This window comes from Bos mutus, chromosome 3 (genome assembly GCF_027580195.1).
Source record: "Bos mutus isolate GX-2022 chromosome 3, NWIPB_WYAK_1.1, whole genome shotgun sequence".
Taxonomy (NCBI): domain Eukaryota; kingdom Metazoa; phylum Chordata; class Mammalia; order Artiodactyla; family Bovidae; genus Bos; species Bos mutus.
Window position 1 is genome coordinate 75,308,740 of NC_091619.1, and position 13,180 is coordinate 75,321,919.

General features: G+C 45.1%; 1 protein-coding gene across 4 annotated transcripts in view; it reads left to right on the forward strand.

Moving 5' to 3' along the window:
* The first annotated feature begins 2,209 nt into the window (after nt 1-2,209).
* GNG12 (G protein subunit gamma 12) overlaps nt 2,210-13,180 on the forward strand; it is a 140,866-nt gene continuing 129,895 nt past the window's right edge. The window contains exon 1 of one of the 4 annotated variants that reach the window (XM_070367867.1): nt 2,210-2,346. The gene's annotated coding sequence lies outside the window, so the exon portion shown is untranslated. Of the gene's footprint in view, nt 2,375-12,225; nt 12,306-13,180 lie in introns of those variants that run through there. The other 3 variants (XM_070367868.1, XM_070367869.1, XM_070367870.1) reach the window with 3 other exon arrangements.

The following is a 13,180-nucleotide window of genomic DNA, read 5'->3' on the forward strand; positions in this document are numbered from 1 at the left end:
TGGAAGAAATCACAAAAGTAAGTCAATCAAAAATATAAATTTAAGAAATCATACAGGAGGTACAGCAATATGTAGATGAAATGTGAATGACTGAAGTTTAGACACAGCAGAGCAAAAAGAACCCTGGCTAAAGGGTCGTAGGTAAAAGCACGAAGTCTGGGGCCAGACTCTTCGAGTGGAATTCTGATCTTGCCACTTTGGGATCACATTGCTTCACCTCCCTGAGCCTACCTGCTAGGGTGGTTAGAAGGATGAATAGAGTTAATATATGTAAAGCACTTAAAGCAACATCTGCTGTGAAAACGTTAGCTCTTATTATTCTTGCCTTGCTCCTGCCTAGATCAGTGCCTCTCAAACTATCTGTGGGATTTTATTTTCAATCTGTTGTGGCCGATGCTTTTATTCAACATGATAAATACAAAATGGATAATGAGAAAAAGAAAAGAGACATACAGAATACAAGGCCATATTTTTAGTTATTAAGTTCAACAGGCAGGAAAATTACTCAAATCGCTATATAAGTTTTTATATGTTCACCTTCAGTTTCTATGCTTACCCCATCACAGATGGGTAATAGTTCCCAGACGGTCACTGTTCTATGGACCACACTTTGAATAACACTAAATTAAAAAAGCTTCAATAATTCAAAAGCTTCTTGGCACCTCAGTTTCCAGATGAGATTACATACACAAAAGCATTGACTAAACTCTAAAGTGCTCCAGAAATGGAAATTATTGGTAGGGCTTTAGGAGTTGATTCTGTAGTCTGTGGCCAGAAGATACAGTGTATGATGGTCTTAGTCCCAGTTGGCATTAGGCTGTTCTGTTCAGCATATATCCTTGGAACTGTCAGTATCTGTGAATCAGTCAAACAATTCCTACCACTGTACAAAGCAAGGAATACTGAGCTCCCCTGGCAGGCTGTGGCTTGCAGCCCAACAACCACCGCCATCCACAGGTTGCAAGAACCACAGTCTGGGGACAAGGCATCCAACCACTGACTTCCTATACCCATAGCCCCCTTTCTGCAGCCCGGTGGAAGATTTCACCAAGAATGGTACTTGAGTAGGGGTCAGGAGGGAAAAATGAAAGGCAGTGTCCTTCCTCCTGGACTTGGCTCCTTACTTCCCTAGGCCTTATTCCTCTCCAGCGGGTGAAGCTCAACACACAGGCGTCTTTCAGCAATGATTTAAGGCTCCACTTCAAGTATGGACTCGACCCACACTGTTTCTAAATGTCCTCCTTTGGCCTCCTCTCCTCCTTTTTCTACACCCTGTCAAACAAGAAAGCTGATTCCTAGGAGCGTGCAAGAAGTCTGCTGGAAGGTAAGATTTCTGCACATCCATCTTTTTCACTCTTTTTTTTCACTCTTTCTGGACTTTTTGAGGGTGAGTCCCACGTCTGAATCATCTTCATCTCTCTCCAGTCACTTTTGTCTCTCTCCAATCACCTTTGTCCAATCACCAATGTGTCGCTGGGCACATACAGGTGCTCAGTGAACGTTCCTTGAATGGCTGTGTATAGGAATAGCCTGAAGTTCATGGAAATAGAAGTGGCTTTTCAAACTACCTCACTCTGAGTCCCTCCAGAAAAGACTTACCAAATCTAATTAATTCAATTAATAAGCAGAATTCTGCCAGGTACGAGGCATTCGGAAATACAAATCTCATGGTGAGAGATGGAGGGGAAGCTCATGATGGGTGGATGTACTTCAAATTCAACAACCCGCAGTTATAGCTCCATTTTCTGGGAAGCAAAACCACTCGGTGGCCCCAGGGCCCTTTAAATTTTACCGTGACTGTTTTCTTAAGAAATTCCTGGAGTAGAGCCTAAATTTTATGTAGGGGGTTGGCATATTCGTGGCCTAAGGGACGGTTGGCAGAAGGGGTGCCTAGAGTTCGCAAGGGAAGGAAACTGCTGAGGAGTCAGAGCAGCCCTGTGGAGGGTCGCTAAGTGGGGGACCCGAGAGTCCTTGAACTTCCAAAGCTTCGGGGAATTCGAGGAAGGGACCCTGAGGGGTGGCCAAGGCTGCCAGATGTCTGCTGGGTTTCAATGCTGCCGACTTTTCTCCTCTGTCGGCCCAAGCTCGACCCGGGTTCAGCAGCCAGACCAGGGAACAGCCAGGGCATCTGGGCAGGAGGGAGGCGGGCCGGCCGGGAGGAAGGAGTCCTGGGCCGCCGCCGCCGCCCCGCCCGTCGGGCTGTCCGCCCCGCCTACCCCGAGCGAGGCGGAGCCGGCCCCCGCCCGGAGGAGCAGCAGGAGGAGGAGAGGTCGGAGTCGTCTCCAGGAGCCCTTAGAGACAGAGTCCCCGGCAGCGGCGGTGGCGGCAGGGGCAGCGCACCGGCAGGCGAGTGAGCACCGAGCGGCGGGCGCAGGTGGCAAGTCCGGTCCCCGAGGGGACAGGGGCGCAGCGCTGGGCGTCGGCCGACCAGTTCGGGAGCCGCCTCCCAGTTCCTGGTGCTGGGAAGCGAGATGGAGGGAGGGAATGGAGAAAGGAAGGAAGGAGGGAAGAGTGTCCCGGAGGGCGGGGACTGGTCGGGGCACTGGGCGCCGGAGACCGCGATGGGGGTGGAGGGCAAGGGACGCCGAGACCGGGAGACGGACGGCGCGCTCGCCCTCGACGGGCGGCGGCCAGATGGCCCGGGAAGCCGGGGGTCCTGCGGGGCTAGGTCTGGGGACGCGGTCCCTGGGACGAGGGCTGAAGCAGGAGGAGAGGTCTCCCCTCACGCTGGCTCCGCGGCCGGCCCGCAGCCGTGCGCCCCGCGCCAGGTTGGGGCTGGAAGGCTCTGGGGTTCCCCGCTGGCTCCAGCTGCGGTGGTGCCAGGTTTGGGAAGAGGGCAGGCAGCTGGGGGAGACCGGGGCGCCACGCCCCTCTTTCCTACTTTCTTCCGCTCTTTCTGGGGACTAGGCGGCGAGTGCACAGTCCTGGAACCCGCTAGGCGCTGGGGGTCTGGCGGGGAAATAGCGGGTCACCGAGAGGACTCCGATCACACATCCCGCGAAGGACCCCCCGAGCAGTGAGTGGCCAGGAGACTGTATTTGCAGGTGGTATGAGGAAGTCAAGACTCGGACGTGAGTCTTGAGTGATTTTTCTTTTTAAAGTATTGCCCCCGACACTTACTGCGTAGATCAGAGTGACTCCCCACCCCCCTTTTTAATTTTAACTAGGGCATATCAATTAAAGCTAATTTTAAAACGCTGCGGCTGAAGTCGCCCCACACTCGCTCGTCCCTCGCCTTCTGTTTGTGTCTTGTAAACTTAAACCATTCATAACTTTCGTGATTCTCGTTAAATCCCCGCCGTGGAGTGAAACTTTGGACAACTAGAAATCCGAGTGAAGGAACTGCCGAGGCCTGTCATCTTGTGGTCACCCCCTGTCCGGACGAGGTTGTATACAAACAAGCGCACAGTGAAGGAAATGGCCAAAAACCGGCGAGAAGGGAGGTCCCCTGCGCCCACGTGTCAGGGCACGTTTAATGGCTGCTCCGAGTGGAAACAAACCGGAATGTATTAGACCTTGTGGAGTCGGGCAAACTTCACATGATCAGTTTCCTTCCCATCAGTTGTTTCCTGTCCCCCCCGGCGGCCCCCCTCCCCCCTGGTCTTTGCGGACTCTGTTTATATTTCCTGGGGCTGCTGTAGCTTCGTCTGAGTAGGTTGTCTATAAGGAATCTTTTGGACGTTGTCAGAGACGGGAACTGTGTACGTGTGTTCTCTGCTTTAAAAGCGGAGTTTGGCTTTGTTTCTAAAGTGCTCGTCACCACACTGCACCATTGCTGGTGCGTCTTAGCCCTGCGTGTAAATTATCGCAGGATGGCGGCCCTCACCTAGGAGAACCAGGAAGGCAGGCAGCGCTAGAATGACGGGGTTGAGTTTAACTGTTGCCAAAACAGCCACATTCAAGTAAGGAACTGTTTTGATTCTTTAAAAAAAAAAAAAAAAAACCAAAGTGTATGTGTCAGCAAGCCCTTTTTTCAATAAACAAACTTATGATTCACACATACATAATTTTTTAAAGTAATCAAACGTTTTACAGAGACTTCAGTGATAAGAGGACTTTGGGATCGACTGTTCAGTTTCTTTGCCTTCTCTAACAGTTAATTAGCACCATAAAACCCTGGTTTAAATCCAAAAAATGCCAAACAGTCTAAGGACTGCTCCTTTAGGCCTTATGAGAAAAAAAAATGCAGTCATGTTTTTACTGTTTTTAACCCAGGTAATTCAGGAAGATGATGAATCCAGACAGAATTTAGATTTGTCTAGAAATACATTAAGATGTTGGTCTGTGTTTCACAAGAAACCAAAAAGATTAATACTATAAAAATTTTCAGTGTAGCAGGCTCCAGTCTCATTTGAAAGCTTAGCTCTCTAACAGTGAGCTTTGCAGCGTTGGGCTACGTTGTCACTTGTTGAAGGACATGGGTGATTTGTCCAGTTGTGACAGCAGAAAGCTGCATAGTCAAAGCACTTGAAGAAATGGCTAGCAAATATCAGATTAATTTTGTTTTTTTATGTTAAAAACCTCTCACGGGAAAAAAAATCAGATTTGGAATTATGTCATTTAATTTGTTGGATTCGTGTTGGGTGTTTTTTTAAGTTTATATGTCAGCTTAAGCTTAATTTAGGGAGGCAAGTAGTGGAAGTCAAATTTTTCTGGAGTCTGATTTGGCAGAGAGGCAGCTTAACAGTGGTTTTAGGTATGGTTTCAGTGCTGGACAGATGTGGATGGGAGTATCAGTTAACCATTTTCAGTCTGATTTGTAAAATGAGAATGAGTGTGGTCTCAGTCTCGAGGGTTTTTATGAAAGTATGTGAAACAGTCTTTGGAGAACACTGCACCTAATACATAGATAATAGTCAAGATTATTAGATATTTTATCAACTGACTCTAGCAGCCAGTCATCAGATAAAGTGAAAGATGGCAGTTTGAACCTTCTGGAAACACACAGACATCAAGAAGGCATCTGAATTTATAGGTAGATATCAATAGATAGATAGAGCTTCTGGAAATACTAGAGCAATTAAATTCCAAAGAAATTACCTGGTTTTGTAGATATCTATCTAGCCAACTATCTGTCTAAATATCTGAAATATTTGTATACATGAGTGTGTCATATATTTTCAACAGCAGTATGAATAATTACAATTACTAGAGTTAATAGTTTTAATGTGCTTTTAGTGTGAAGTTATAGTCGTATAATATTTTTAGAGCCAGGCAATCAGAAACATTCCATTAATCATATTTTAAATTTAAAGAGAACTTTATATTTAAAAAGCTATGCTTATTATCCCTGGATAGGCTATAAACAGAAATGTGTATCTTTTACCTAGTATAATTTTTCATTAAAGTATGAAAAAATGTGACCTAGGGTATCTAGTTATTTTTTATGTAGTGATGTCCACTTATAACAGATAAGCCATAAGAAATGTTTAGGAATAATTAGCAGCACTATTTAACAGTAAAAGAGAAACCTTTTTGGAAATTTATAGATTTATCTTCTTAAGAGATGTTTGAAATTTGGGTTTGCATGCAGACCCAGTTCGTAAATGTTTTATAAAAGCATTGTGACTGATGGTAAATTTTTGTGAGACTGGGTGTCCAGTTAATTCAGGGAATCCACTCGTCACATCATTGACTCATTTGCAGAATTTTAGAAAAATGTTTCCATCTTTAAAACAAACCCTTTTAACAAGAAAATCTGTTGTTTTCTTAACGCACATCAGGTGCTTAGAATTGGGCTGATTGGAATTGCAGCTTGTGCCACAGATGACTTTTCATTTACTAATTGTTCCATAGGGACTCAGAGATCATGCTTATAATATTTTTAAATAACTATAAGGGGTACAGCATTATGATGAATCATTTCTTGCCTATGACATTATACTGTGAAGCAGCGGAGGACTTGATTGAATAAATTATTGATTCCTTTCACTCTTAGAACATTATGGCACAGCGATGGATTCCAGGCTCATGCTTCTAGGCGTGCAACATGTGGGCAAGTTCCTTAATACCTCTGTGCTTCAATGAGATGTTGGGAGGGATAAATGAGTTTATCTCACTAAAGCACAGTGCCTGACACAGTCTATGCTCAATAAATATTAGCATTAAATTATTGCTTACTAAGATTTTCTACATGTTATGAGCATGCATTGTTTTTGTAACAGGAAAACAACCATATGAAATTTTAATGTTTCCCCTGAATCTAAAAAGGCTCAGTAATTGATAAAGTCCTATCAAGCAGTGTTCAAGAAGTAAGAGAATACTATCAGGCAATTGTTGTTGTGTCTTTTAAACATGAAATGGATTGCAGTGTTGATTTGCTTAACAAATTAATTCTTTTGGATCGCAATCCCATTTTCCTTTCTTATTAGATACTTGAAAAAAAATCCATGATCCATAAAGTCCACCTTGCTGCTGCTGCTGCTAAATCGCTTCAGTCATGTCTGATTCTGTGCGACCCCATAGACGGCAGCCCACTAGGCTCCTCTGTCCCTGGGATTCTCTGGGCAAGAACACTGGAGTGGGTTGCCATTTACCTTAGGATAAGTTAATAGCAGAAGGGCAGTATGCCCAGTTATAGTGCGTTACTACAATTCCAACTGATTTTTTAAAAGTTTAACTATGCATAGAAAACAAAAGAACAGACAAATGGATGGTGAAATTGGGGTGCTTCTCCCCATATTTTCTCCAGTGAGCATGTATTTAGTTCAGTTCAGTAGCTCAGTCGTATTTGACTCTCTGCAACCCCATGAATCGCGGCACGCCAGGCCTCCCTGTCCATCACCAACTCCCGGAGTTTACTCAAACTCATGTCCATCGAGTCGGTGATGCCATCCAGCCATCTCATCCTCTGTCGTCCCCTTCTCCTCCTGCCCCAAATAAATAATAGTCTATTTGTGTAACAATCAGTAAAACCTGGTTAGCTGTAAATAGCAGGATTTTGGTTTTGTTTAGGGGAAAAAACAGCTTGCATAAGCAATTGAAGGTTCTGGACTTACATGTGAGAATTATTTAACAGTAAGAGAGACCCTTTTAGAAGTCTGTAGTAGGTTTATCTTCTTAAAAGATGTTTGAACTTCAGGTTTGCGTGCAGACTCAGTGAACAGCCAACCCTGACTTTATGGAAACTGTCACTTCCCAGATCTGTTACCTCCTAGCCCTGACTGGAGGAGTTGTGGGCATATGGCACCTGCCACATGTCAGAGGCCTCCAAGATGGTCACAAGGAAGACATATTGCACTTAGTTTAATGGGAAAGGTCAATAGGTAAAAAAAATATTTAGCACAATCGTGCGACTCCTTTGACGGAGCTGTTCTACATCCTAAGCCCAAGTCTAATTCCTTTATGTTTATGTTCTTGCGTAGTCCTCACAGCAGCACAGGTGAGGAAGCTGAGGCTCCCCAGGCGGCAAGATGAGACTGGGACCTGGGGTTGTTCTGATTGCACATCCCATCCGCTAAGCATTCTGCAACCACTTCAGTGAAGGTGCATCCTGCTAAAAGTGGGGTGGGGGAAAGGGGGCTTTATGGAAGAAGTATTGTTTAGAAGCTATAAATCAAGAGAAACAGGAGGAGAGGGCTCCTGTTAGAGGGGAGATGACCCGCGTATTACCAGCACCTTGCCAATAGGCTCACTGCCTCTGCAGCCATAGAAGTTGAAGCTTCCACAATTGCCAGAGATGCAGCAGACCTGAAGGGATCTGTATAGTTGTCCTTTCCCATCCCTGGACTCCCAGAGAGGACCTAGAGAGCAAGTGGGGGCACTGGCCATAAGTCCTACTCTAGAACAAGCTCACACTAGGTAGTCCAGTCTCCCCACTTCTCTCTAGAGAATATAGGAAAGAGCAGTGAGCCAGGTGGCTGGGACACAGGGCAGAGGGTGGAGGTGATTTGATCGAAGGTTGCTTCTAGATGGATTATTCTATTTAATCCCAAGTCTCTTGAAAATCATTTCTGGTGTCACTTACATGTCTGGTTTATTGTGTCGGGCTTTACTGGGTGTCATAAAACTGCTTAGCTGGGACTGTCTGGTTGCCATCCTCTGACAAGGAGGGTTTTTGTCTTCTTTTAATGGGTCTGCATTTCAGAGGATTACTGTATAATAAAAACCAGGGTGTTGTAGACTGTTAAGACTCTTCATATTTTCAACTCTGCTGGAGAATTAGTAGCTCAAAGAAGAATTCCTTTTAGGTCTGCTTTAGTGAATCAGTTGCTAAGTATCTCTTGTCATTTTTCATGTGCATTTATTGTATGCAGGTGACTTTGGGGCCAGCAGGTCTTATATTCCCTTTGCTTTCTTACAGAATAGGCTACCATTCCCTTTGCAGTCAGTGTCATGTAACTGACATAGCATCCCCTTGGTTGATGGAGGAGAGGAGCGTAAGCTCTGATTTAACTGGGGTTGGTGTCATCACAAGTGCTCCCTGGAGAGGGCTCTGAGTCAGTGATCGTTGCCGCATTCACATACCGTGTACAGAGAATTGCCTTCATTCCCAACGGCTGTGTGCAAACCCACATGAGCCCATGGGGGTGGAATCTTAACTTTACCCACGTAGAATAAGCAGGCTCTCGTTTAGCTGCAGATGCTACCATCTTTCCTTGTGGCTCAGCGGTCAAGACTGCCTGCAATGCAGGAGATACAGGTTCAATCCATGGGTTGGGAAGATCCCATGGAGGAGGAAATTGCTACCTACTCCAGTATTCTCACCTGGAGAATCCCATGGAAAAAAGAGCCTGGCGAGCTACAGTCTATAGTGTCTCAAAGAGTCAGATGCGACTGAATGAGCACACACCAGCCGAAAAGGCTCTGAACACCAGACATTAACCCTTTAGCCCCCTCCCTGGAGCCCTTTGACTTAAGGTCCCAAGCTTTCAGTGACTGCAAATTTTGTCTGCTTTTCCAGGAGACGTTACTGCAGTTTAGCTTTCAACATGAACAAAAGAAATTTAAGGATGGAAAGAGGGATCAAAATCCAAAAACTTCTTGGACCTTATTGAGACATCGTGAGAATTTTATTGATATGAAACCATCGTGCCAGGTTTATTCAACCAGAACCTCAGACAAATTGGTAAAGTGTTGAGAGCCACAGACTTGGTGCCTGTCCTGTACCTAAACCACCCAGACTTTTGCACTATTAGACCGTTGGCTGTACATTAGACCGTGAGGCTTCTTGTGGGTATGTAATGTCACAGTCAGCTGCTCAGATGAGTTGTCAGGGGAAGGTTGAATGTCTCACCAAGGAGCAGAAGAGTTGAATTGTGACTCCTTGACAGGGTGGCTTTGAACAATAGATTGTTCACTGCACAGGAATAGCTGGTCAAGGAGGTAAAGTTGGGGCTCAAATCTACTCCAAAAGCCATGTGTCCTGGGCTGGAATTGCCTCTGCCAGGAGGAGGGGATGCTTCTTTATGACTCCGTTGAGCCTGCAAGACTGGGTCCACTTGGAGGGCTGGCTTTTTCCTAATTCACACAAAGACACAATATGATGAGCAGCAGGCTCCTTCAGCCACAGTAACCCTCTAAATACCATGAGCAGGCAGAAGTCTGGCACATAGTAGGTACTTATTAAATGCCACTGGAATGAATGAATAAAACCACATTCTCTGCACACAATGAACTAGATGAGCGAATGTTCTTTTTAATCAAAGGTAAAATTGATGCTATCTACTGGGAATTGCACATTCAGTGGTGCATGTTCCCTCTGACAGGCTGCTTCTTCAGTTCATCATTTCCTAAGGGGCAGGTAAAACCCAGCACTTGAGACCAGCACTTGAAACAACACTGACATTGTTGACTGTGAGTTGAACAACAACAAACAGGCTTGCTCAGCATTGCCCAATACCTGCAGTGGTGTCCCCTGAGAATAGACAGAGGGATCTGTGGTATTATTGACCAGCCATGGGCCCTCCTCTTGGGGACAGGATGCAAAGGACAGTGACTGCAGGAGTCTTGGGAATTTACCTCTGAGCGGCTGCTGCTTAGGTAGAAAGACTTTTCTAGTTTCGAGTGAGAAGTGGGGAGGTTTGTTGCTAAAGCCACCAGTAACTGAGAAAGGGGTTTGTCTGTGTCCCTCACAGTGCCAGCTGGTGCTGCATGCATGCTCTCTCTTTTAAGTTGACCCTTGAGAAGCAGACTGTCAGAGTTACGTTCCTCTTGGCTCCTCTCCTGAGAGGTAATCTGCACAGCAGGTAAGGTCAGCCACGTGTAGTGGGTCAGACTGCTAAGGCAGTGGTTCGAAGGACGTTAGGACCTTGGCCTTCTGCTGTTTTTATGGAGTGGGCGCACCTTGTGAAAAATGCCCACAGGTGCAGAAACATGAATGCCTTTCACATTTCATCTGGTTAAATTCAGCTTTCTTCAGGCAAGCTCCGATTCTCAAAACAAGGAATCGCAGAAAGTAACAATTCCTAAGAAGGATTCCCCACAGAATCTGAGAGAGCAGACTTAACCTGTTGCATTTACAGTATGACTTGATTTTATAAAACTCCAGGAATCTCAACTTTTCAGGAATATCTCTCTGTTGAATTAGGCAGAAGATTCCGGCACATGTTTTGCCCTCTTTTTCAACATAAATATTTAACGAGCAGCATGCTTCAGCCATTACTGTCCAAATCCAGAAAGCATTTAAGTGTGCCTGGCATGCTGCCTGGGAGGGAATCCTCGCATTTCTGCCTTTACCTCTCTTTCGCCTCCAGGTCTCTGACTTCCTCCTGCTGTCATAAATGTCATGGGGCTCAGGGACGGTCGCACCCCACAGTGACATCACACAGGGCAGAGACCAAGCTCTCCCTGCACACCTCCTGAACCCTGGACTCAGATTCCTCTGATTTACTAATGCCGACGTGAGAATTCACCTGCCTCAACCCGCATTGCCGGGACCTCAGATGGCTCCTCAGCTTTGAGTCTTCCATGCTGGGCTTGTTCTAGTCTTCATGCTCCTGGGAAAAATGCCTTAGACAACTTCTCCATTTTTAAAATATTGGTCATGTATATACAGTGTGCACACATGTGTGCTCAGTTCTATCCGACTTTGCCATCCCATGGACTTGAGCAATGTTTTTATAGGGTACCCCCCAAAGCTCACAATCATATAAAAAGGTAAACACTGAGAAATCTTGCTCTTAACCAGGCCTTTACCACATTTTCTACCAGTTGCAACTTGTAAAAATATAAGTAAATATATACACAAATATATATACACACACACGCACACACACACATATATATATCCTCATTTGCTCTTATATATAAATGAGCATATATATCCTCATATATATATATATATATGTTTTTCCCTTTTTTCACGAAAGGTGGTATATTTATATATATTGTTCTGTGTCTTGCTTTTTAAAATTAGTCTGTCCTGGAGATCTCTGTCAGCACCATTGTTTTCCATTGTGAAGATGGACCACAGTTTATTCGACCCTACGACTAGACCTTTGAATTGTTCCCAGTCTGTCGCTAATACACACAGTGCTGCAGCAGATAAAGGTGTCATTTTGCCTTTGTGCAGGTGAACATAGAGGATTGATTCCTGGTAACAGGACTGCTGAATCACAGGGCCTATCATCCCCTCGGGAAAGCTTTGCGTCATTTCTCCCTGTCCCGGCCACGCGTTAGACGGCCTGCTTCCCCACAGCCCCACCAGCACAGAGGGTGTCAGCTCTTTTTATCTTTGCTAGTCTTAGTAGTGAGAAATGGTAATTAGGGTCAGTTACATTTTTCGAATTGTGTACGGGTGAGAGTATTGGAGTCATTGTACGCGTTCTCCCATGGGCAGTCCAGGCCTGCCAGTCCCCCTGTGGGCATATGTTGACCTTTCCTCCTGAAGCAAGCCTCTTGCGTACATCACTGTCAGAATCTCTTAAATACAGACTCAGGAATGTGATAGCTCTTTTGGGCCTAGGGGGAAAGTGGGCTGCCAAATTGTCAGTGCAAAATCGAGAGAAGTGGAAAGTAGGGTTTTATGCCAGTTGCTAATGTCTGATTTATAAATAGTTTTCAGCTAATGGTATTATTAAACTGGGACTTCTCCAAAACCATTATGAAGATGACCTTCTAGTCTAGAATTTCTCACTCTCAAACAAAAACAAGAGAGATTGAGAATATATAAATTTCAGTGGCATTTTCTGCAAAATCTTTGTGGAAATCTAGATTTTTTCCTTTCACATGCATCTCCTGAAAGCTTATACATGCCCCTTTTTTTGTGTACCTGCTGAATAGGCCTCCTGTTCACCCTTTGATTTCACCATCGGAGAGCTGTCTACTCTTATTTCCAGGGTGAAAGAGGCAAGTAGAAGTGCAAGGTAAGTAGACCAGACAGAGTTCAGGGTTCGATGGAGGGCATGAGGTTAGAGTTACACTGAATCATCTTTCTTTTCGAAATGTTCTTTCAGTTAGCTCTTGGGATGCTCTTTTAATATGAAATTAACTTTCATCTTTTTAAAATGAAATCCATCAAAAAGAGAAAATCTTTGGTTGAGTGAAAAGATGACTGTGTGTGGTTTATTTATTTATTTTTATTTGCTTGTAGAAATTCATATGAGGCAGTCTGGTGTAAAGCTAGCTTCCATCTCCATCAGCAAAAAGCAAAGCAAAACAGAACAAGAAAATCCCACCACAAGAGTCTCTCCTGAGGATTCTCACGTTTAACAGAGGCCCATGAAAGTTCTAGAAAGGAGGGTCTGGTTTTCCAAGCCCAGTGCTCTCTTCTGAGCTCCTAAATGTGTGGATTGTTACCTTGTGAAGGTGGGTTTTCAGCACTCTGGATGCTTTGTTTTCCTTCTGGTGCTCCTGCCTTTGTAGTGTCGACCTCACTGCAGTGTCAGCTCTCGTAGATAGGTGGCTGATCTAGCTGAGGATCTGGAAGAGTGCCTGCCACCTCGGGATGCTCCTCTAATGGATGAACGAAGGCTGCTGAGGGTGGTGCTTTCTGGACCCAGTTGGGTCTTTGTGGTCAGCCGTGGTAGGCATCCCATGTTGGATACAGTCTGGGATGGAGATCATGTTAGCCCTTCCTTGGCCTTTTGGCGTGATGCTGCAGCCCTCGTGCACACTATGGCAGTGTGCATGATGGTTTGTAGTTCAAGCCTTCAATCTGATTCACCTGGGCATGTCACCTGACCTCAAAGAGCCTGTTTTCCCATTTGCAAAACAAAGATAATGATACCATGTTTCAACA